This window comes from Pan troglodytes, chromosome X (assembly GCF_028858775.2).
Source record: "Pan troglodytes isolate AG18354 chromosome X, NHGRI_mPanTro3-v2.0_pri, whole genome shotgun sequence".
NCBI classification, from domain to species: domain Eukaryota; kingdom Metazoa; phylum Chordata; class Mammalia; order Primates; family Hominidae; genus Pan; species Pan troglodytes.
The window spans coordinates 150,078,516-150,103,484 of NC_072421.2; positions in this window are offsets into that span (position 1 = coordinate 150,078,516).

The window sequence follows — 24,969 nt, forward strand, 5'->3', positions numbered from 1 at the left end:
TTAGCCATTCTAGTGATGGGGTAGTTGTATCTTATTGAGGTTCTAATTTGCTTTTCATTAATAAATAATGATATTGAGCGTCTTTTCATGTGCTTATTTGCCATCAATATATCTTCTCTGGTGAAGTGTCTGTTCAAATCCTCTGCCCATTTTATGTATTGGGTTGTCTTCTTATCATTGAATTAGAAAATTACTTTACATATGCTGGATACTAGTCCCTTATCAGATATGTAATTGGCAAAAATTTTTTCTAAGCCTATGGCTTGTTTTTTCTTCTCTTAGCACTGTTTTTCAAACTGTAAAAGTTTTCAATTTTGATTATGTCTAATTTATCAAATTTTTCTTTTATGGATCTTGCTTTTTTCTGCCCTCTCAAAGAAATCTTTGCTTAATCCAAGGTCTCAAGATTTTCTCCGATTTTTTTCTAGAAATTATATAGTTTTCATTTCTATGTTTAGGTCTATGATCCACTTTTACAGAATTTTTATATGTGCAAGATATGGATCAAAGTTTTGTTTGTTTGGTTGATTTTGGGTTTTGTTTATTGATATTGTTGCTATTGTTTTTGCATATAACTATCCAAATTGTTTTAGCATTGTTAGGTTAAAAAGATCATATTTTCTCCACTGACTTGACTTTGCACTTTTGTCAAAAATCAATTGACCACACACATAGGCATCTATTTCTGGACTCTCTGTTCTGTTCTATTTGTCTATCTTTATGCCAATACTATGGCTATATAGTACCTCTTTAAATAAGCTAGAGTAAGTCTTCCAAATTTGTTGTTTTTGAAAGTTCTTTTGGTTATTCTGGGTCATCTGCATTTCCATGGGAACTTTAAAATTAGTTTGTCGATGTCTACAAAAAATGCCTGCTAGAACTTTGATTGAGATTGTACTGAATCTACAGATCAATCTGGGGAGAGCTGACATCTTAATATTGAGTTCAGTCCATGAACAAGACATATATCTACATTTATTTAAATCTTCTTTAATTTCCATCAGTGATGTTTATTAGTTTTAATTGCATAGATCATCCATATTCTTTGATAGATTGATTCCTCAATATTTCATATTTTATGATATTGTGACTGAGAATATTTCCTTTCAATTTCCAATTGCTCATTGCTAGTATATAGAAATTTAATCGATTTTTGTATATTGATCTTGTATCCTGCAATGTTGCCAAACTCACTTATTAGTTCTACTGTTTGTTATAGAAATCACAGGATTTCCTACATAGATGAGCATGTTATCTGCAAAAAAATGACAGTTTTATCCCTTCCTTTCTAATATGGATGCTTTTTATTTCTCCGTTTTTTTGAATTGATTGCACTGACTAGAATCTTTGGTGCAACATTGAATGGGAAAGGTGAGAGCAGTCTTGTTCTTGATCTGAGGGGAAAAGCATTCAGTATTTCACTATTAAGTATGATGTTAGCTTTAAGTTTTTTTCATCAATTCCCTTTATCAAGTTGTAACCAATGCTTTTAATTTTAAAAGTAATACAGTGGAATATTCCTGTCAGTGTGGTGGAGTGAGTATTCTGAAATGCTTTCTTGCTCCACAAACTATGAAGCTAGACAAATTACAGCAAATTTCCTTATGAATGCATAGCTGACCTTGCAAGAAATTTTTAAAAAGTTTATCTCCAGGAGCTAAAATCAGAGTGGCAAGGGACCACAGAAGGCAGAAGCTTGGGGTCATTTTCCAATTCCAGAAACCTTATAGCCTTTGATTTTAAAAGTTAACAGCCTCTTTGGCTGGTGCAGCTCAGTCTCCTTCAGAACCTCTCTTCCTTAAACATTAGTACTTGTCAATGCTCTCTCCTGGCCTCTCTTATTTTGTCACTCCCTGGTTGATCTCATATATTACTATTCCAAGTATCACTTCTGTGCTGATGACATGCAAATCCATATCAACAATACTTTCCTGAACCCCCATCTCTCCTATTCAACCTCCTAAAGGAGGTTTTGACCATTTTGACTTCGATATACTACATGTTCTTCAAACTCGTGTCCAAACTGTATTCATCTTTCCCCTGCCCGTGTCTGTTTCTCCTTCTACTTCAAGTATTTGGCACCATCATTTCAGTGTTGTTCATGACTCTCTACCACTCTCACCCTTCCATATTTATGTGATTCTTTTTAGTTCGACCTTCTATGTATCATTTGGGCCCATTTCCTCATTTCCATATTCATTCCCACTACCTTTGTTCAAGTCATCATTTTTTCACCTGAACTACTGCAATAGCCTCCCACCCAGTTCTCTGCAACAAATTCAGCTTTCCCTGGTCTATCCTTCATACTGCTACCAGAGTCATAAGTTACAAACTGCTGTTGCTATCTATTGGACACATAATAAAGTTTAATCCCCTCAAGCTGACATATAATGTGCTGTGTTATTTGGGCCTTCACTACTTCTTCACTACTTCTCAAGCTTCATCTTTCCATTCCATACTATATATATAAATTCAAGTCATCTTGAATTTCCTGAACCTTCTACGCCTTCTCCTGCTTTTGTGCATTTACACTTGCTCCTGTCCCTGCTCACCACCCTCTTGTTTTACCTGGTAACCAAATTCTACATATTCTTCAAGACTCAGATCAAATATTACCTGTAAGAAACATTCCCTGACACTATTTACCTAGTTAGATTCTGTGCCTACGTCCTCCCAGCATATTGCAATATGTCCTCTTACAATATTGCAATAGCTTGTCTATTTGACTTTTGTTACTCCCTATATACTTCGTCAGAGCAGAATCTTTAGCATAGTAACGATCCAAAAATGAATATTTTAAATTAATTAATTAATGAAAGTTGACTTCTTGACCACTTCAGAGACAGAAATACTGTTGCAAAGCAGGAGTGGGATATTAATTCAACAATACTTTGTTGAAGATTTACTTCTGACTTAGACGTTGGCAACATGGAGATGAATAAGATACAGGCTTTGCCCTCAAGGAGCTCATCATCCAGTAGAAAATGAGAAGAAGAATGGGGCTATGACAGGGAAAAGTCCAGGCTCAGTGAGAGAAGCACAAAGTGTTTAACAAGTACTAATGATTCTTAAATAGAGCAAATGAGAATAGAACACTGTTGGGACTGGGTTTTTTTTTTCCCAACCTCTAATCTACTCTTCTAAAAATGTTTCCTGACTACACATACTTGGAAAGAAAAATGTCCCCTAAAAGCAAGCACTACCAGGAAGCCAAAAGCAATTTGGAATGCAATGTATTAACTACTCTGAGATTCATTACCAGAAAGCGAAGGATTGAAGTAGGGAAGGCTGGAGAAAAGGAAAAGAAGGAGAAAGACAAAGAGTGGAAGAAAAAGATATTCATTAAGAAGTCGACAGAATCTGTTATTTGGTATCATTTTCCCCCAAAACACAAGACCCAGGTTTTTTATCTGATTTTTCTGATAGTTATGTTCATCAAGTCCAAGTTAGACAGAGAACAACTAGGGAGGCTAGATTTAGTTTTATTTTCTGGGAAGAATATGGTTTGAGGGATGTTGTTTCTCCACATGTATCTAAATTCTTGCTCCAAGTTAAACAGCACTTAACTTGCGCTTTCCCATTCAAATTATGTTTTGCAGCAAATTTTATTTCTCACAAAAATGTTTTTCTCTCTGATTTCTGCTTAAAGCCTTTGTTTTCTTAAAATTGCATTCGGAGAAATTTCATTTTTCTACTTGACTCTATTACTCAACTTCTTAAACTTGTTAGTCCGATTTTAGTAAACTTAAAATTGCAATTTTTTTTTTAGGTTTTTTTTTTTTTTTCTTCAAGATGGAGTCTCACTCTGTCGCCCAGGCTGGAGTGCAGTGGCATGATCTTGGCTCACTGCAACCTCTACCTCCTGGGTTCAAGCGATTCTCCTGCCTCAGCCTCCCAAGTAGCTGGGATTGCAGGCGCCTGCCACCACACCCAGCTAATTTTTGTATTTTTAGTAGAGACAGGGTTTTGCCATGTTAGCCAGGTTGGTCTCGAACTCCTGAGCTCAAGTGATCTGCCCACCTCAGCCTCCCAAAATGCTAGGATTACAGGCGTGAGCCACTGCGCCCGGCCAAAATTGTAACTTTTAAATACTTCTTGTGAAGGATTAATTCACTGAAAACCAAGACCAGTATTGACAGTGGTATGGCAGCTAAGTTTCTGAGTAATTTAAAATTTAATGGTACTGTAATTGCTTATTTTTTCTGCATAATATGACTAAAATCATAGCAGATATATGTAAAACATGAATAAACTGCAAGTAGCATTGAGAATCTCACAACTTCTGGGCATGAGAGAATACTGGTTCCTCTTTTCATATTCAGGGATGGGAATTGCCAGCGGGCTTCTCACGTTCTAACTACAATTCACAACTACTAGCATCAGAAAGCTTGATACAAAAGGCAGAATTCAAGCAGAGCCCAAAAAACTTCCATCATATATCAGCATGTGACCTATGTACTGGTGTGGGTTGCTTGTGGACTCTGACTTTCTGGTATCTGAATTCTACCTGCCAAAACAGCTTGGACATATAGTGCCTGGTTGCATTTCCTTACTTTTCTTAACTCCCCTAGACTTGACTCTTGGCTTGGCTAGAACTGGGATTCTACCATAGTTTTATGTATAACAAGGCTCCCAGGACCCCTGTCACACTGCTGATTATTGTCTACATGACATTATTTCTAGCCATAAGGGAGTAAAATGACCTGAAATGCTAGATTGTACCTTGTAGCAAGTGTCCTTGTTGGTTAAGGTATACAACTTCCTGGGCAATCCTTTACCTGTACCTACTCCCACCATGCCATTCTCTGACTAGTTTGCCTGGCTGCCACTGCCACCTCCATTTCTATGGATACCCAACTATCTTTATACCTGGGTAGAATCAGAATTGAGCTTCTAAGTCTAATGACTTTCATCTGAATTATCTTCTCTTTGTCCTTTACTATTTCCTGCATTTTCTAAGATGGAGACACAGTCCATATAGCTGAGATGACATACAGACTCTGCATCAGAGGAGGCAGCCTGTGTCACAGTGTAGTGATTAAGACCATGGATTCTGGAGCCAGACTTCCTGGGCTTGAATCTCAGCTCCCCCTCTTACTTAATGATATTAATTAGGGCAAGTTATTTAATCTCTCATGTCTCTAGTTTCTCATAAGTAAAACAAGGATAATAAATTATGCATACCATATTTGTTGGTATTTAAGGAATAAATGAGAAAAATCATGTAAGTCCCTTAACACAGTAACTGGCAAATAAGTGCCCAATAATTATTAGGTATCATCAATAATATTAGCCCAAAGTTTACTCCCACTCTTCATACACCAAGTAGAATGAGTCGATCAAATTCTTCTATGCCAGGCTAGCAGTCAATTCGACTATGAAAAATGACCTGCACAAATGACTGTACCCTAGAAATAGATGAACTTAAGTGATGCTAGATATATTAAGTTGCAGGTAGAAGGTAGGCATAGGCCCTGGAAGGGCCTTTGCTTCAAATATATGCAATAGAGTCTGGTAACCCTGAAACAAAATAAGCAAAAGCAAAGCCTCTCAGAGGTTGAGAGATGGCCTTCTAAGGAACCAGGTTATTAGGAAAATTTTTCTCTGAGCATTCCTAGAGCCCCAAGGCCCTAGTGTGTCGTGGGATAGATGGTTAGGATGAAAGCTTCCGTGGAAACACTTAGATTCACTGTGGATTTGAATACTTAAAAAGAAATTATCTCTATTGGCTTTGAGTGTCCCTGAGGCTCCAGCCAATTTTGTGGATGGCAGGTTTATAGAACAAACATCATTCTGTGACCCAAGTCACACTTCTGCCACTAAACTCAGCAGATCATTGTGGCAACCATTGAGGTCTACCATTAGAGTCTCCCTTTAAGCAAGAACTTCCAGTTCAGCTGCAAAGAGTGCAGTGAGATCACAGCCTCCAGCTTCACTTTTAGGATCTATCTCACTTTCTAAAATGAGACCACACTCTTCTTGGACAGGCCAGAGCGAAGGACTCGCAAAGGCCTAGCCATTTCTGCCCAGCTCAGAATTCTTCTAATGGGAAATTTTTACTCCAGAGCTCTCTGTTACATTGGGTGAGACTTTGTCAGATAAGCATTGAGATACGAGGCTCTCCTAGCCCAATCATGCTTCATCTCCCTTTTATTTTTCACAGATGCTCCCCAGTAAACCTTTTGTGTTCCTACATCTCTGACCCAGTGTCTGATTTCTGAAGGACCCAAATGACTCAATCATCTACTTGTGACGTAAGCAATTTCACAGGGAACTGATGTACTCATTCAACCTGCTCCTACCCCAACCCCTGCCCCTACACAAACACATATATCACCAGCTGGGGTGTTTGTACAAATAGAAATAATGGGGAAAAAATCCTTCCATACTGATTACTATCCTTAACCAATTAATGGTAAGAGATGGGTAAGTGCTTCCTCTCATTCCAGAATTATTCAGACATTTTTGGTAAGCCAGATGGTTCACAAAGTGAAACCACCAGGGAGCCTATAATCAAGTCTGGGTGCACAAAGGCAATAAATGAAAGAAAACATCCTTCCTGAGACATGGACTCTCTGCATACAATGCCATACTGTTTTGGTTCTGTAATTCCCCGCCCTTCTCAGCAAAATCCCAAGGGACTTCAGTATCCAGCTCATCATTGTCCATCAGGAGGATATCTTAGTCTAGGTGAACATGACTAGCAGCTGCAAGCTCTACTCTAGTATCTTTAGAATGACCAGTAAGATTTGAAAACAGAAAAAGGGAAAGTGAAAATATGCAATTGACCTGGAAAAGTGGGATCTCTAAGTCTTATCATTGTGTCTGATGGGTTATAAAGGACTTCCCAAATGGTGTCCTTAATTACAAATGGGACCCTTTCACACATATGAAGAGTCCAGAAAATTCTTTGTCCACCCTGTTTGTTTGTTTCTACTGTTCTTCACTCACAGTCTTATTTAAAAAAGACTCCTAGTTCAGAAAAAAAAGCAGGGGAGCTTCTACGACTAAATTATCCTGGATCTTCAATCCATCTACAGCCAGTATAAAGTGGTTGTGACAACATAAGGTGTTGGGACATTCAGCTGCACATTTTACTCTTCTATGCTTTACTCCTTTTACCTGAGACCCTCCCTCCCACCACCCCCAAGCCAAGATGCTAGACGTGAGTAACCCATGGCTTTGGGGGAAGTTGTCAGAATGTAACCAGAAAACAAAGGTTCCAAAATCTTTGCTCTTGAGTTTTCAAAAGCCAGAGGTTCAGGTGTAAGACAGAGAAGATTTGGAAGCATTTGTAACCTAGTTTTCTTCTCCTGCCGCAGATTCCGCAGACTGAGGAGGAAAGAAGGGAGAAGCCACAGAGAAAGAAATGGAGTCAGAAGGGAGGGAACATTGAACTTCGCTGGAGAAAACTCCATCAGCGGCCAGCAACAGAGAGCCATGTGCCAAGGAGCCCATTGATCAAATATCTAGCAGAAACAATGCCTGGCTACAACCATTCAGCAGTCCAGGCCCCTCTTAAACTCCTGGACACCTGGGCAACATGAGATGAGAAGGAACTGTCTTGAGATCTCCCGTGGAGGTCTCAACAAGAAGAAGTTGGTAGCTATATGGAGAGTGCTGCCAGATAGGATCTGCTCCTCAGTAGAGGTGCACAACAAATTCCTGGAAGGAAGTGGGTCAGGGGAATACATTCTCTGTCCTCACTCTCCTCCTACTCTTCCCTTTGATTTCCTATCAGTACCTTCCACTGGCTGAACCCAACTAGAAGCCAGAGGGCAAGGGAGTCCATTGAAGCAACCTATGCAGGTCAGAGCAGGGTAAGTGGGAGATGCAGAGGGTGGGGATAACAATGCAAAATATTCAGCATAGACAACTTGATAAGAACTTCCTGGAAAACATTACTCCCTTTGAGAATTTGATAAAAACTATAAACCCTTACAACAAAAAAATGCAAGTAAGCATAAACATTCGATTTTGCATGACATTTCAAGAATTTTGCAGCCCCTGTGCCCTCTCCATAGTGTACCTAGGAGTTTCATGATACCAAGTTAAGAACCCCGTGCTCTGGAGAGCTGTTTGTGGAAACGAATGTCATCTTGTTATGGTTGTTATTTCCTTAGCTTTTTTTTTTTCCTTCTCTGTTTCCAGCAACTTAGATATCTCAGAGGAAAGGTGACACCTTAGGCCAACTATAAGTGAACCAATGGGCCTATTCTTTACTCAGACCTGCCCAGTCTGAGTGTAATACAGAGTCAGATAGCAGAGCTCAGAAGGAGAAGCAGGCAGAAAATGTGGGGCTGGCCATGTGATGCTGCGTTGCCTAGCAACACTGGCTGAGAGGCTCTCCTTCCTGAGCCTCTCACCAGAGCAGCAGAAAGAATTGGTTTAAAATGAATGCGAGTGTGTGTGAGAGAGAGGGAGACAGAGAGACAGAGAGAGAAGGGAGATTAGAAACAGAGAAAGGGAGGGGGGCAGAGAGAGAGACAGTGAAATTGAGAGACAGACAATGGCAAGCAAAGGAGAGAGTTTAGTAAGCAAGAAAAAAGTGGAGAATAAAAACATTTCAGTAAAATGGAAAAAAATTGAGAGGTTCAGAGGGTGGACTGTGAGATGAACTCAGTTAATGGAAAAATGAAGAGGAACAAAGAATAAATAGAGAGATGTCCAAAGGAGGGAGTGAGTGGGTGGTGGAGTCAGTAGGGGATCGGGGGTGATAGAGCCAGCAGCAGTGGTCCCTCCTCACTGATGGCTCCCAGGTCCCCTCACTGATGGCTCTTGTGTTACCTTCACTTCACAGTGAAAGTTACCCAGTTTCTTTTTCTAATTGTATTGTCTTATAAGTCAAATCCTCAAATGCTGCAGCAGCACCAGGAATTCTTTCTTAAGCACTACAGGGTCCACAGCATTGCTCAGCTCAGTAAAGATCCTCTTGTATAATAACCACAGTGATGACTCAGCCCTGGAGCACAGCTCTTTACAGTTTACCAAGTGCTTTCACAGCTGCCACCTCATGGGACCCTTACTGCAGCTCTGTGAGGTAGACAATTCAGGGATGGCCATGACTTTCACTCCACACATGGAGAAACTGAGGCTCTGAGAAGTGGAATGACAGGACCCCATTTAGCAAAGTTAGATTCAGGATGTGTGCCCGGGGTCCTGAACCCACGTTTCAGGGATAGGTCTGGGGTGCCGATCTGCCTGGACTTTCCAAATAAACCTGCTGGCAAGAAAGGCACTTGCTCTCCACCACCCGCTGAGGTGAGAGCTGAAGAGCTACTGCAAAGTCTCAAGCCAGCAGGGGGTGCTCTTTCATCTTCTTTCCCCATGAAGTGTAAACGTGTCCATCTGTGCGTCCCAGAGAAGAGCTTGATTGGCCCAGTGTGCAGCCAGCTTCTAACAACCCTTTGAGATATCCCTGGGCACCCATATTCTCAGGAAAATCTTGCCTCTTTCATTTTCAGAACAATCACCAATGATTGCAAAACACCTTTTGGACAGGGGTAGGAATATTTGAGAGAAGGTAGCAATCAGTCTCTAGGGCCAGAGGGGCTGAAGGATTAGGCAGAGAAAAGCTGGCAACTGAGTCCCATGGAGCAGCTGAATGGTTTCTGTTTCTTCTCAATTCTCTCCAATGCCTGAAGGCTAAGACATAGCAGAAATGAACTCGAGTCCTCTGTTTGGCCCCAAGCTTCTCCCCTGCCAAAGTCTCCCCCTTGTCCATTCCATCCTGTACTTGCTGACAGATAAGTTTCCAAAAAAATGACATTCACCTGCTCAGCAACCTTCAATGATTTCTTCACTCCTTATGGTATTAATTTTATCACACTGGCATTGAAAAGTCACTTAATATTGCCCAAAATTTTCAGTTTCATATCTGCATATTTCCTACATAAACCCAAGTGTCTAACAAACTGGTCTACTACACAGGGGAAAGGTTAAGATGTTTTGATGTTCTCCAAATTCATGGCTCAATCTTGTGAAGCGATTTAGCAACCAACTTGCCTTGTATTCCTCTGCCTGGAGGGTGACCATTGGGAGAATAAAGAGGAGGTAGAGTGATTGCCAGAGTTAGAAATAACTTTCTGTAGAGTTGAGAATGTACAGTTGGGAATGCTAAATCCTAACAATGCTAAAGTTAGAGAAAATGAATCACTAAGCCCCCTATTTTCAGATGTTTATGACTTCAAGGAATATAAATGAGTACACATTTTAGAAGTCTAACAGGGCAGAATTCTCAGACAATAGAGTTTTGTTTTCATTGTGCAGCACATGTAGTCAAGTCCCATGACTCACATCTTGTAGTGAGATCAATTTTGAGGTGTGAATTTTAGATTTTTCAGAAGCCTAAACAACGGATCATGTTTGTTTATTGAGAAGATAAAAAGCCATTGATCTCATTTCCAAGTCTACAAATAAAACAAGCTTAAAATTATTCCTGCATCCACTCAAGAGGCAGTTAAAGGTTGTTTGTTCTGTCTCTCTCACTTAACATCTACTTAGTTATTGATTCTAGTCAATAGTCTAGTGTCCTCCACTCCTCCTGCCTTATTTTAGACCCCATCATTTTCTTAAAATAAAATATTTCATATATATGTAAGGAATACATTATAGTAAAATGAAAACCTGCATACCCATCACCAAATATGGGAGCTAAAATATGATCGAAGCCTCTGAAACCCACTTATGCTCTCCCTGAGGTCCCAGAGGTAACCACTATCTTGAATTTCGTTAATCATTCACTTGTTTTTCTTTATATGTTCATTTCATAGGTATTTTCCTTTAAGCAATATGTTATTTCATTTTGTCTCTTTTGGGAACTAATACAAATGCAGTCACACTATATGTCTTATATTTTGGCTTCTTCCTTTTTGCTCCCAACTTGGTTTATGAGATTTGTCTATGTTGATGTGTGTAGCTGCAGTAATTATTTTTCACTGCAAAATAGTTATCCATGATATGAAAATTCCACACTTTATTAATTCACTTGTTGATAAACATGTGGGTTGTTTCCAGTTTTATGCTTTTGCAAAGGATGCTGCTATGAACATTCTCATGCATATCTCTTAATACCCATGTACAAGAGTTTTTCTAGGGCAGTGGTTCTCAACTCCATGTAATTTTGCCCACCTCCAGAGAACATTTGTCAATGTCTGGAGACATCTTTTGTTATTATGACTTAGAGTGGGGGTGCTACTAGCATCTAGTGGGATAGAGGTCAGGGATGCTGTTAAACATCCTACAATGCTTAGAACGCAATCCACAAATGTCTTAATTTGTTTTGTGCAGCTATAACGGAATACTCAAAACTGGGTTAATTATAAAGACCAGAAATTTATTGACTCATGGTATTGAGACTGGTAAGTCCAAGATCAAGGGGCCACATCTGGTGAGGGCCTCCTTGCTGTGTCATATGGGGGCAGAAGGCATCACGTGGCAAGAGAGAGACGGTGAGGGAGGAAGGGAGAGAGAGAGAGAGAGAATAGAAGAGGGGCAATCTCATCCTTTTATCAGGGATCCACTCCTGTAATAACTGCAGTCATCCATTCATGAGGGCAGAGCTCTCATGACCTAATCACCTCTTTAAAATCCTACTTCTCCACACTGCTGCATTGGGGATCAAGTTTACAACACATAAATTTTAAGGGACACATTTAAACCGCAGCAACAGCAAAGAATTATCTCCCTCTAAATATTAATAATCCCAAGGTTGAACAACTGATCTAGAGCATATGCCTAGATGTGAAATTTCTAGGTCATTGATTGAGTTTTCTTAAGTTCAACTTTACTAGTTAATGTCAGTTTACTTGCAAAGTGGTTGTACTAATTACACTCGCAATGACAGAGGATAAAAGCTCTACTTGTTCCATATTCTCACCAACTCAATATTGTTACCTTTATTACTTCTTTTTTTTTGGTAAGAATAGTCTTTATTAAGTAATAACCATCACAATGGAGAAGAGAGTCCAGTGTAAACTCAGCTCAACTTCCATTTTTGCAGAGGTGACTGGGTGTTTTTTTTTTATTTTGTTTTTGCTGTTTTTATAATTTCAAGTTTTATTTTAGATATAGGGGTACATGTGCAGTTTTCTTACATGGATTTATTACGTGATGCTGAGGTTTGTGGTAGAAATCCCATCACCCAGGCATAGCGCCCAATAGGTAGTTTTTCAGCCCACACCCACTCTCTGCCTTCCCTCTCTAGTAGTCCCAAGTGTCTATTGTTCCCATGTTTACGTCCATATGCACTCAATGTTTAGCTCCTACTTATAAATGAGAATGTGTTATTTAGTTTTCTGTTCCTGCATTAATTTACTTAGGATAATGGCCTCCAGCTGCATGGATGTTGCTTCAAGCAACATTATTTTATTCTTTTAATGGCTGCATAGTATCCCATGGTGTATATGTTCCACATTTTCTTTATTTAATTCTCCATTGATGGACACCTAGGTTGATTCTATGTCTTTGCTACTGTGAATAGCACTGTGATGAACTTGCAGCTGCATGTGTCTTTTTGGTAGAACCACTTATTTTCTTTGGGATATATACCCAGTAATGGGATTGCAGAGTCAAATTGTAGCTCTGTTTTAAGATCTTTTAGAAATCTCCAAACTGATTTCTACAGTGACTGAACTAATTTACATTCTGATCAACAGTGTATAAGCATTCACTTTTCTCTGCAGCTTCGCCAACATCCGTTATTATTCAACCTTTTTTTATTTTTTTTGTTATACTTTAAGTTCTAGAGTACATGTGCACAACGTGCAGGTTTGATACATAGGTATATACATGTGCCATGTTGGTTTGCTGCACCCATCAACTCATCATTTACTTTAGGTATTTCTCCTAATGCTATCCCTCCCCCAGCCCCTCACCCCCTCAGGCCCAGGTGTGTGATGTTCCCTGCCCTGTGTCCAAGTGATCTCATTGTTCAATTCTGACCTATGAGTGAGAACATGTGGTGTTTGGTTTTCTCTCCTTGTAATAGTTTGCTGGGAATGATGTTTTCCAGCTTCATCCATGTCCCTGCAAAGGACATGAACTCATCCTTTTTTATGGCTGCATAGTATTCCATGGTGTATATATGCCACATTTTCTTAATCCAGTCTATCATCGATGGACATTTGGGTTGGTTCCAAGTCTTTGCTATTGTGAATAGTGCCACAATAAACATATGTGTCCATGTGTCTTTATAGTAGCATGATTTATAATCCTTTGGGTATATACCCAGTAATGGGATGGCTGGGTCAAATGGTATTTCTAGTTCTAGATCCCGGAGGAATCACCACACTGTCTTCCACAATGGTTGAACTAATTTACACTCCCACCAACAGTGTAAAAGCGTTCCTATTTCTCCACACCCTCTCCAGCATCTGTTGTTTCCTGACTTTTTAATGACTGCCATTCTAACTGGCGTGAGATGGTATCTCATTGTGGTTATCTCATTGTGGTTTTGATTTGCATTTCTCTGATGACCAGTGATGATGAGCATTTTTTCATGTGTCTGCTGGCTGCATAAATGTCTTGAGAAATGCCTGTTCATATCCTTTGCCCACTTTTGAAGGGGTTGTTTTTTTTCTTGTAAATTTGTTTAAGTTATTTGTAGATTCTGGATATTAGCCCTTTGTCAGACAGATAGATTGCAAAAATTTTCTCCCATTCTCTAGGTTGCCTGTTCACTCTGATGGTAGTTTCTTTTGCCATGCAGAAGCTCTTTAGTTTAATTAGATCCCATTTGTCTATTTTGGCTTTCATTGCCATTACTTTTGGTGTTTTAGACAGGAAGTCCTTGCCCATGCCTATGTCCTGAATGGTATTTCCTAGGTTTTCTTCTAGGGTTTTTATGGTTTTAAGTCTAACATTTAAGTCTTTAATCCATCTTGAATTAATTTTTTGTATAAGGTGTAAGGAAGGGATCCAGTTTCAGCTTTCTACATATAGCTAGCCAGTTTTCCCAGCACCATTTATTAAATAGGAAATCCTTTCCCCATTTTTTGTTTTTGTCAGGTTTGTCAAAGATCAGATGGTTGTAGATGTGTGGTGTTCTTTCCGAGGCCTGTGTCCTGTTACGTTGGTCTATATATCTGTTTTGGCACCACTACCATGCTGTTTTGATTACTGTAGCCTTGTAGTATAGTTTGAAGTCAGGTAGCATGATGTCTCCAGCTTTGCTGTTTTTGCTTAGGATTGTCCTGGCAATGCGGGCTCTTTTTTGGTCCCATATGAACTTTAAAGTAGTTTTTCCAATTCTATGAATAAAGTCAGTGGTAGCTTGATGGGGTGGCATTGAATCTATAAATTACTTTGGGCAGTATGGCCATTTTCACAATATTGATTCTTCCTATCCATGAGCATGGAATGTTCTTAAATTTGTTTGTGTCCTCTTTTATTTCGTTGAGCAGTGGTTTGTAGTTCTCCTTGAAGAGGTCCTTCACATCCCTTGTAAGTTGGATTCCCAGGATTTTTATTCCCTTGGTAGCAACTGTGAATGGGAGTTCACTCATGATTTGTCTCTCTGCTTGTCTGTTAACAATGCAGAGGAATGCTTGTGATTTTTGCACACAGATTTTGTATCCTGAGACTTTGCTGAAGTTGCTTATCAGATTAAAGAGATTTTGGGCTGAGACGATGGGGTTTTCTAAATATACAATCATATCATCTGCAAACAGGGACAATTTGACTTCCTCATTTCCTAACTGAACACCCTTTATTTCTTTCTCTTGCCTGATTGCCCTGGCCAGAACTTCCAACACTATCTTGAATAGGAGTGGTGAGAGAGGGCATCCTTGTCCTGTGCCAGTTTTCAAAGGGAATGCTTCCAGTTTTTGCCCATTCAGTATGATATTGGCTGTGGGTTTTCATAAGTAGCTCTTATTATTTTGAGATGCATTCCATCAATACCTAGTTTATTGAGAGCTTTTAGCACGAAGGGCTGTTGAATTTTGTTGAAAGCCTTTTCTGCATCTATTGAGATAATCATGTGGTTTTTGTCATTGGTTCTGTTTATATGCTGGATTACATTTATTGATTTGCATATTTTTTTATTATACTTTAAGTTTTCGGGTACATGTGCACAATGTGCAGGTTTGTTACATATGTATACATGTGCCATGCTGGTGTGCTGCACCCAGTAACTCTTCATTTAACATTAGGTATATCTCCTAATGCTATCCCTCCCCCCTTCCCCCACCCCACAACAGTCCCCTGAGTGTGATGTTCCCCTTCCTGTGTCCATGTGTTCTCATTGTTCACTTCCCACCTATGAGTGAGAACATGCGGTGTTTGGTTTTTTGTCCTTGCCATAGTTTGCTGAGAATGATGGTTTCCAGCTTCATCCATGTCCCTACAAAGGACATAAACTCATCAGTTTTTATGGCTGCATAGTATTCCATGGTGTATATGTGCCACATTTTCTTAATTTAGTCTATCATTGTTGGACATTTCGGTTGGTTCCAAGTCTTTGCTATTGTGAATAGTGCCGCAATAAACATACCTGTGCATGTGTCTTTATAGCAGCATGATTTATAATCCTTTGGGTATATACCGAGTAATGGGATGGCTGGGTCAAATGTTATTTCTAGTTCTAGATCCCTGAGGAATCGCCACACTGACTTCCACAATGGTTGAACTAGTTTACAGTCCCACCAACAGTGTAAAAGTGTTCCTATTTCTCCACATCCTCTCCAGCACCTGTTGTTTCCTGACTTTTTAAAGATTGCCATTCTAACAGGTGTGAGATGGTATCTCGTTGTGGTTTGCGTATGTTAAACCAGCCTTGCATCCCAGGGATGAAGCCGACTTGATCGTGGTGGATAAGCTTTTTGATGTGCTGCTGAATTCGGTTTGCCAGTATTTTATTGAGGATTTTTGCATCGATGTTCATCAGGGATATTGGTCTAAATTTCTCTTTTTTTTGTTGTGTCTCTGCCAGGCTTTGCTATCAGAATAATGTTGGCCTCATAGAATGAGTTAGGGAGGATTCCCTTTTTTTCTATTGATTGGAATAGTTTCAGAAGGAATGGTACCAGCTCCTCTTTGTACCTGTGGTAGAATTCAGCTGTGAATCCATCTGGTCCTGGACTTTTTTTTGGTTAGTAAGCTATTAATTATTGCCTCAATTTCAGCGCCTGTTATTGGTCTATTAAGAGATTCAACTTCTTCCTGGTTTAATCTTGGGAGGGTGTATGTGTCCAGGAATTTATCCTTTTCTTCTAGATTTCCTGGTTTATTTGCTTAGGGGTGTTTACAGTATTCTCTGATGGTAGTTTGTATTTCTGTGGGATCAGTGGTGATATCTCCTTTATCATTTTTTGTTTTGTCTATTTGATTCTTCTCTCTTTTCTTCTTTATTTGTCTTGCTAGTGGTCTATCAATTTTATTGATCTTTTCAAAAAACCAGCTCCTGGATTCATTGATTTTTGAAGGGTTTTTTGTTTCTCTATCTCCTTTAGTTGTGCTCTGATCTTAGTTATTTCTTGCATTCTGCTAGCTTTTGAATTTGTTTGCTCTTGTTTCTCTAATTCTTTTAATTGTGATGTTAGGGTGTCGATTTTAGATCTTTCCTGCTTTCTCTTGTGGGCATTTAGTGCTATAAATTTCCCTCTACACTGCTTTAAATGTGTCCCAGAGATTCTGTTACGTTGTGTCTTTGTTCTCACTGGTGTCAAAGAACATCTTTATTTCTGCCTTCATTTCATTATTTACCCAGTAGTCATTCAGGAGCAAGTTGTTCAGTTTCCATGTACTTGTGTGGTTTTCAGTGAGTTTCTTAATCCTGAGTTCTAATTTGATTACACTGTGGTCTGAGAGACAGTTTGTTGTGATTTCTGTTCTTTCACATGTGCTGAGTGCTTTACTTCCAATTATATGGTCAATTTTAGAATGAGTGCGATGTGGTGCTGAGAAGAATGCATATTCTGTTGATTTGGAGTGGAGAGTTCTGTAGATGTCTATTGGGTCCACTTGGTGCAGAGCTGCGTTCAAGTCCTGGACATCCTTGTTAACCTTCTGTCTCGTTGATCTGTCTAATATTGACAGTGGGGTGTTAAAGTCTCCAATTATTATTGTGTGGCAGTCTAAGTCTCTTTGTAGGTCTCTGAGGACTTGCTTTATGAATCTGGGTACTCCTATATTGGGTGCATATATATTTAGGATAGTTAGCTCTTCTTGTTGAATGGATCCCTTTACCTTTATGTAATGGCCTTATTTGTCTCTTTTGATCTTTGTTGGTTTAACGTCTGTTTTATCCGAGACTAGGATTGCAACCCCGCTTTTTTTTTTTTTTTTTTTTTTTGCTTTCCATTTGCTTGGTAGATCTTCCTCCATCCCTTTATTTTAGCCTATATGTGTCTCTGCCCGTGAGATGGGTCTCCTGAATACAGCTCACTGATGGGTCTTGACTCTTTATACAATTTGCCAGTCTGTATCTTTTAATTGGGGCATTTAGCCCATTTACACTTAAGGTTAACATTGTTATGTGTGAATTTGATCCTGTCATTATGATGTTCACTGATTATTTTGCCCATTAATTGATGCAGTTTCTTCATAGCATGCATGGTCTTTACAATTTGGCATGCTTTTGCAGTGGCTGGTTCCGGTTGTTTCTTTCCATGTTTAGTGCTTCCTTCAGGAGCTCTTGCAAGGCAGGCCTGGTGGTGACAAAATCTCTCAGCATTTGCTTGTCTGTAAAGGATATTATTCACTTATGAAGCTTAGTTTGGCTGGATATGAAATTCTGGGTTGAAAATTCTTTTCTTTAAGAATGTTGAATATTGGCCTCCACCCTCTTCTGGCTTGCAGAGTTTCTGCCAAGAGATCCGCTGTTAGTCTGATGGGCTTCCCTTTATGGGTAACCCGACCTTTCTCTCTGGCTGCCCTTAACACTTTTTCCTTCATTTCAACCTTGGTGAGTCTGACAATTATGTGTCTTGGGGTTGCTCTTCTCGAGGAGTATCTTTGTGGTGTTCTCTGTATTTCCTGAATTTGAATGTTGACCTGTCTTGCTAGGTTGGGGAAGTTCTCCTGGATAATATCCTGAAGAGTGTTTTCCAACTTGGCTCCATTCTCCCCATCACTTTCAGGTACACCAATCAGATGTAGATTTGGTCTTTTCACATAGTCCCATATTACTTGGAGGCTTTGTTCATTTCTTTTTACTCTTTTATCTCTAACCTTGTCTTCTCGCTTCATTTCATTAATTTGATCTTCAATCACTGGTACCCTTTCTTCCACTTGATCAAATCGGCTGTTGAAGCTTGTGCATGTGTCACGAAGTTCTCAGGCCATGGTTTTCAGCTCCATCAGGTCATTTAAGGTCTTCTCTACACTGTTTATTCTAGTTAGTCATTCATCTAATCTTTTTTCAAGGTTTTTATCTTCCTTGTGGTGGGTTCGAACATCCTCCTTTAGCTCAGAAAAGTTTGTTATTACCGACCTTCTGAAGCCTACTTCTGTCAACTCGTCAAAGTCATTCTCCATCCAGCTTTGTTCCACTGCTGGTGAAGAGCTGCGATCCTTTGGAGGAGAAGAGGCACTCTGGTTTTTAGAATTTTCAGCTTTTCTGCTCTGGTTTGTCCCCATCTTTGTGGTTTTATCTACCTTTGATCTTTGATGTTGGTGACCTACAGATGGGGTTTTGGTGTAGATGACCTATTTGTTAATGTTGATGCTATTCCTTTCTGTTTGTTAGTTTTCCTTCTAACAGTCAGGTCCCTCAGCTGCAGGTCTGTTGGAGTTTTCTGGAGGTCCACACCAGACCCTGTTTGCCTGGGTATCACCGGCGGAGGTTGCAGAACAGCAAATATTACAGAACAGCAAATATTCCTGTCTGATCCTACCTCTGGAAGCTTTGTCCCAGAGAGGCAGCCACCTATATGAGGTGTCTGTTGGCCCCTACTGGGAGATGTCTCCCAGTTAGGCTACACAGGGGTCAGGGACCCACTAGAGGAGGCAGTCTGTCTGTTCTCAGAGCTCAAACGCCATGCTGGGAGAACCACTGCTCTCTTAAGAGCTGTCTGACAGTGACTTTTAAGTCTGCAGAATTTGTCTGCTGCCTTTTGTTCAGCTATGCCCTGCCTACAGAGGTGGAGTCTAGAGGCAGTAGGCCTTGTTGAGCTGTGGTGGGCTACACCCAGTTTGAGCTTCCCAACTGCTTTGTTTACCTACTCAAGCCTCAGCAATGGCAGACGCCCCTCCCCCAGCCAGGCTGTGGCCTCGCAGTTTGATCTCAGACTGCTTTGCTAGCAGTGAGCAAGGCTCTGTGGGCATGGGACCCGCCGAGCCAGGCACAGGTGAGAATCTCCTTGTCTGTCGGTTGCTAAGACCTTGGGAAAAGCACAATATTTGGAGAGAAGTTTCTCATTTTTCCTGGTAGTCTGTCACGGCTTCCCTTGGCTAGGAAAGGGAAATCCCCTGACCCCTTGCACTTCCCGGGTGAGGCGACACCCCACCCTGCTTCAGCTCACCCTCCAAGGGCTGCACCCACTGTCCAACCAGTCCCAGTGAGATGAACCAGGTACCTCATTTGGAAATGGAGAAATCACCCGTTTTCTGCATCGATCATGCTGGGAGCTGCAGACCGGAGGCTGTTCCTATTCAGCCATCTTGGCTTTTTTTTTTTTTTTTTTTTTTAAGATGGAGCCTCGCTCTGTCGCCCAGGCTGGAGTGCAGTGGCACAATCTCCACTCACTGCAAGCTCTGCCTTCCAGGTTCACGCCATTCTCCTGCCTCAGCCTCCTGAGTAGCTGGGGCTACAGGTGCCCGCCACCACACCTGGCTAATTTTTTGTATTTTTAGTAGAGACGGGGTTTCACCGTGTTAGCCAGGATGGTCTCGATCTCCTGACCTCGTGATCCGCCCACCTCGGCCTCCCAATATTATTCAACTTTTTATGTAATAGTCATTCTTACTGGTGCCTTTACTATTTCTTGCCTGAACTTTTGTTCCTGCATAGCATCCTAACTTTTCTGTTATTTTCATATCTTTTCCCACAGATATATTCTTCATAATATTGCCAAACTGAACCCCCTAAAACCTAACTCTGATCATGTCAAATTCCTATGAGGAAGCTTTTATGGATTCTACTATATACAAAATAAACCTGGCATTGAAGATTTACACAAAGGCTTCACTAACTCTGCAAAACTAGTAATACCAACTTATTTGATGGCACTTAAACAAGCTCTGTGCTCTGTATAATTTTTGTTGTTGAAGTTTTGCCCTTTTTTACAGTCGTTTGTTCATTCAGTCAGTCAGTTAATAATCATTTACTTTACTGAGCACCTAATATGTGCCAAGCTTGATTCTAAATTCTGGAAATGTAGCAATCAACAAGACAGCCAATATAGCTCTCGGCCTGCTCCTCTCTTGGCTTCCCCCACCCTCAAACCCTCTAAGCTAAGAATCACCTCCCAAGATTAATCCCAGGAAGTTTCCAGAGCCTGGAGACTAGTGTTTTCCATGGTCCAACCAATCCTTGTTCCTCATCTATCAGTATTTATCTTTTAATCAATATTTGTGATGTGGGCATCCAAAGGGGCTGGAGGAGAGAAGAGCTCCAGAAGAGTGAGAAAAGGAAAGCTCAGCTCTTTCTTGCCTGTCCTGCTAGAGTTGGCCTTGGCAGGCTCTCTAGGGGTCTTTCTTGAGTGCTTTCAGTCCCTCCTCTTGCGTTCTGCCTTGTGTTCTTGATGACTATCAGGCAGACCTGGAAAAGGTTATGGTGAGGGAACAGGATAGGAGTGTCATGGCTTTCCTTGTTCCTGGGCCCAGTGGAGCTGTGTGGAGCCCTGGGCTCTAAGTAGGGAGTTTCTAGCCTGATCTAGGTCCAAACTGAGAGAGGAAGGCATAAAGAGGCTTCCCATTGTTGTGTCTCATTTCAAACACTCCTTTGCACCCCACAAGAAGAAAACTGCCACCTTTAACTCCATGGTTTGGTGGGGGAAGTGAAAGAAAATTTGAAAAATAGGCCCCATGGAAAGGCTGCCAACTTTTGCATTATATTTTCCCTGCTCCAGGCCTGTTTTTCTGTACAACAAGAGTAATGACAAGTAGAGACTACACTTCTTTAAAACTCTTTTTTGTTTCCTGACTTTTAGTTTTAGAGACTACTTTGCAAGTCTCCTCACAGCTGCACTAGAACTAACAACTTTGTCTTTCAGTTAATGTGGGCTTCAGGGTTCCTCAGTGTGGCTGAGAAAAGTCAGTGACATTGATGCTACTTTTTACATTACTTAGTGTACCCTAAACCATGTGGAAGTTGGCCTGCTTGGGCCCCAAACTGTATAGGCCTACTTGAAATCAGTCTCCGTTACGTATCCCGACTACTCAGACTTCCAAGAGTTATGCACATGTTAAATTCAAATTTGTTTCTTCCTCTCTTAAAATTCATTGATAAATTCAAGGATTCCTTTTGGGGTGGTCTCTTGCCAAGCTATATCTACAAGACAGGTCTCTGTGAGGCCTTTACAGCAACCTAGTTGACTCACACCCAATTTTAGATAAAAAATAAGAGGATTTTACTGTTTTTTTTTTTTTTAGCTCTACGTTTAGCTCTGTATTTTGCTAAACAAGTTTTCAAAATCCTGGAAAACAATTTTATTACTTTTTCCAAGGCATCATTATGACCACATTGAAGTCCAAGAGAGATGGGAAACACTCATTTCTTCACTCAATCAATAAAAATTTATTAAAAGACCACCTATCATGTACCTGGCCTTGATCTTGCAATCAGAGGCTCAAAAAACAAGGCATCGTCTCTGACCCAAGATTTGCTCAAAGTCTGTTGTATAGCACAAGCTCTAATGGCTAGCTCAATGTATCTTGGCTAACAGAGTAATGACCAGAGTTCATTTGGATAAGTGCCCTATACTGCAAAGTGAGCACATAGGAGAATGAGGTAAGCTACATTTTGAAAGATGAGGAGTTACTTAGAGAGAGAAGTAATGACAGGCAAGAGGACCTCCAAGCAAAGGGGACAGCAATTTCAAAGACAGTCATAGAGACATGAAAGGCTATTATGCACTTGGAGTGTTGCCAGTGTTTGAGTGTGACTGCAGTGAAAAGATTTTGTAAGGTGGAATGACGGAAAATGAGGGTAAAGAGGCAGGCAGGGATTTTGGATGCCAAAGTCAGTAGTTTGGAGTTATCCTTAAGGCTAGAAGAAGCCATCAGAAAACTTTAATTAGGGAAGTAATATGTATTTTAGAAATATCATTCTGAAAATACTGTGGAGGAAAGATCAGAGAGGGGCAGCAATGCAGTGCAGAAACTTATGTGAGAGATGCTGAACTGCTGATCTAAGATAGTTGGTGAAGGCACATAGAGAAGAACATAGAATTTAGAATCAACAATTGGATGTGGTTCATTACTGAATGTGGGAATGAAAGGAGATGTTGAAAATATAGGAAAATAAGTGGTAGGCGATGTATTTACAACTTAGTAAGTCTGCATAGAAACAGAAAAATGCAAGTAGAGAGGAGAGTTTCACCAAACCAAATTAATAAGGAGATGAGGGGGAAAAAGAAGAGAGGACAGATGGGCAAGAAATAGAGAGGTCAAGGGATGGAGATCTCAATAAGATCAAAGAACAGGTGTAGAGGGAGTAGGAGAATGAGAGAGCAGGATGGCTAGGAGGTTGTAATCCAAAATTGATGTTTTAACTTATGCTGTCAGAGGTAGAGTAGTTTCAGGTGAAGAATAAACCCAAACTGTATGTGTAGATGAGTGTGGCTACTACAGGGTAGAGAAGTTCACTAGAAATGAAAAGGTCAAACTGCTGGGTGGTTGATGTGGATACTGAAGTCCTCTGAAAGATGGTAGGATGGAGCAGAGAGAAAGACCATGAGCCAGAGCATAAGTCAGAACACCAAGCCCATGCTAAGTCAGAATAACTAGGAGGTCAGTGGATGCTAGCATGAAGGAGGCATAGAAGATGACATAGTGGAATGGCTTAAACCTCAAATGGGCAGGTATTTTTTGGCCTCGAAGCAACAGAGGATTGAGGAAAACCCACCTCTTTTCTGGCCCTAAGGTATTTGGCATATGAGAGAACAGAGTCTCCACTAGAGAGGACTTCAGGGTAAGCTATGTCTTCAGTGAATAATGAGGTTGCAGTTAAGGCCTGAAAATTAAGGGATCATTCAGAGAAGATGGTGGAGTGGAGGTGTTTCTGGGTTTTCTATTCTGTTCCATTGATGTATTTAACTATCTTGGGCTAGGACTTCACTGTCTTAATTGCTATAGCCCTAAACTGATATTTGGCAGAGCAAATTTCCTCACCACTTTCTTTAGGAGTATCTTGATTGTTCTTGGACCTTTGCTTCTCTGTATAAATTTTCAAATTATATTGAAAAATTCTACAAGATAGAACCTGTTAGAATTTTTATTGTAATTACATGGAATTATCAATAAAATGAAGGAATGTTGACATATTTATAATATTGAGCCTTTCAATCTATGAATATAGTATCTGTATTGAGTTCAGTCTTGTTTGCTGTCTCCCAATATGATTCTGTCATATTCTCTATGAAAGTCTTACACATTTTAATTAGAGTTTTTTGTTGGTACTTCATATTTTTAATACCACTGTAAATGTTAGTTTTTAATTTCATTTTCTAACTGTTGTTTGAGTTAGTGTTGCTGTCCTTTTTCTAACTTCTTGGAAAAAATAGTTAGCTCATTAATTTTAAGGCTTTCTTCCTTTTCCTTTGATTCTTACTTTAACTGCATCCCACAAATTTTGTTACTTGGTATTTTCATTGTTTTTCAGTTCAAATTATTTTCAAGTACCCATTATTATTTATTCTTTTTATCTGTAATTTATTTTAAATTTACTATTTTCAAACATGTAGAGATTTTTCTAGTTGGCTATTTGTTATTGATTTCTAGCTGAATTCCACTCTGATTAGTGTACACGCTCTGTATGGTTTCAATCCTTTGCAATTTGTTAAGATTTTCTTTCTGGACATAATGTGATCATTTAAAAAAATGTTATACATGTGCTGAAAAAAGCTGTACTTTTCAATTGTTTGGCAGATGTAGACATGGATGTACAGATAGATATAGATAATATAGGCAGAGATAGGTAGATGTAGAGGTAGAGGTAGCATATATATATATATATATATATATATCTTTATCAGGTCAAGTTTGTTAATCACTTTTTTTTTCAAATCTTCCATGTACTTAACTGATTTTTGTTCTGCTTGTTCTATCAATTACTCAGAGAAATGTGTTAAAATACCCAACTGTGATTGCTTATTTCTCCCTATAGTTATGTCAATTTTTGCTCTTGTATTTTTACACCATGTCATTAGGTGACCAAGTTTTAAGACTGTCAGGAGAAATACACACATTACTAATCACAGCTAGTGATTTTAACCCACCACTTTCAGAAACTGAGAGTTCAAACAACAGAAATAAGCAGCGATATCAAAGACATAGTAATAAATCTGAGTGATTAGACAATATAAAACTCTATACCCAACAAAAAATATATACATTACTTAGAGGCACACTGCTGATTTACAGAAGTAGAATATGAATTTAGGAAAAGAGAAAAAAGCCTCAATAAACTCCAAACGATCAATATCATACAAAATAGGCTCTCTGATCATAATGCTAATAAAGAAGTTAATAACATAAAGACAGCATTTAAAAACCAAAATGTACATTTCATTATCCTCAGTAAACTAACACAGGAACAGAAAACCAAACACTGCATGCTCTCACTTATAAGTGGGAGCTGAATAACGAGAACACATAGACACATGAGAGGGAACAACACACACTGGGGACTGTCGAGAGGGCGGGGAAAGGGAGAGCATCGGTAAGAACAGCGAATGGGTGCTGGGCCTAATACCTGGGTGATGGGTTAATCTGTGCAGCAAACCACCATGGCATACATTTGCCTATGTAAAAAACCTGCGCGTGTACCCCAGAAATCAAATAAAAGCTGATAAAAAATAAATAAAT